The sequence below is a fragment of the Cucumis melo genome, chromosome 11 (genome assembly GCF_025177605.1).
Source record: "Cucumis melo cultivar AY chromosome 11, USDA_Cmelo_AY_1.0, whole genome shotgun sequence".
In the NCBI taxonomy this organism is placed as follows: domain Eukaryota; kingdom Viridiplantae; phylum Streptophyta; class Magnoliopsida; order Cucurbitales; family Cucurbitaceae; genus Cucumis; species Cucumis melo.
In genome coordinates this window covers 1,973,800-1,975,050 of record NC_066867.1, presented here as the reverse complement: position 1 = coordinate 1,975,050, position 1,251 = coordinate 1,973,800, and the positions used below count along the sequence as shown (strand labels likewise).

The window sequence follows — 1,251 nt, the reverse complement described above, 5'->3', positions numbered from 1 at the left end:
GATTGTTATAGAAAAAGATAATAACATCCAAAAAATAGTTTCAAGACTGAAAAGTATAATAGACGATATGATAATTCATAGGAATCTTTGCGCAACTTAATGAAATGATTAAGAAAATCAACACTAATGATGAACATTTCTTTGTCTATTGAATTTAACATTTGTTTTTATTTTGTTTAGATTGGTTTTCAAAATCAAATAATCTTAAGTCCAATCAAGAGCATTTGAAAATGTCGTTCTTTTCTAGGCTTAGACAATTTTGTTTATTTTTATTCTTTCATAAATGAGTTCTTTGATGCTCTGTTTATTCATTTTGTAAGAAGGAATTAAGCACTTGGACTGAAACGAGCCAAATAAGAGGTAAAATGACGAAAATATCCCTAAGAAAGATCAAACCATGTGACAAAAATGAAGCAGACACTCGACAAGCTATTGTTGCGAAACAAAGGTTAAGCTTTAGAATTTAAATTTTATTGAAGATTTAACTTCATCAGTACAAAAAGATATGATCATGTGGTAATTAAACATAACGTAACATAATGGACCTCATAAAGTCAACCAATGATTGGGATTTGATTGACTTTTCCATTATCATCGAGGTAAACAAAAACACGATTACAACAGAAATTGTCAATTCTAATTGTTCCAGGTGCTAAAAGTATAACAGTCACAAAAGATACATCTTTTTCAATCTTACTTTTAGCCTGTTGTCCCTTCATACCTACCACTTCAGGCCACTTAAACTTACCTCCTGCACGATAATACCAAACTCTAAAATTAATAACAACCATAAGCCAATTAAAAAAAATAAAATTATAAATTAGGACAGAAAAATAACAAAAGGAGATAAAAGAGATCTTAACCGTTGCAGCATGAAGCATCCATGCAACCACAACTGATACAAGGTGGGTAGGAACGAGATTTAATAGAACACGCCATTTGAACTTTTGATATTACGTTGAACTTTTGATATTACGATGAAATAAACTTACTGTATATCATCTTATATATACAAAATTATGTATCCCAACACAACCTACAATATCTCACATTCAATAAAAATTTCCTAATCTCAATGCAATTTATTATTTTATCTTGTTTAGGCATAATTATGATTTTATAATTAATTAAGATAAATGTTGAATAGAAATTAAAACGTTCAAAATTCCATACATTTATTTCTCAAATTGGATACTAATTTACCCAACTTAAAAGCTATATATATATATATATATATATATTTGTTAAAGT

At 28.1% G+C, this 1,251-nt stretch overlaps 1 long non-coding RNA gene across 1 annotated transcript; it reads right to left on the bottom strand.

Annotated features, from left to right (window-relative positions):
* Window positions 1-449: 449 nt before the first annotated feature.
* LOC127144037 (uncharacterized) lies at window positions 450-1,047 on the bottom strand. Its single transcript, XR_007815634.1, has 2 exons — window positions 864-1,047; window positions 450-751 (listed from the first exon to the last, which is right to left on the bottom strand). It is a non-coding gene; the product is annotated as an uncharacterized LOC127144037 (long non-coding RNA).
* Window positions 1,048-1,251: the final 204 nt, after the last annotated feature.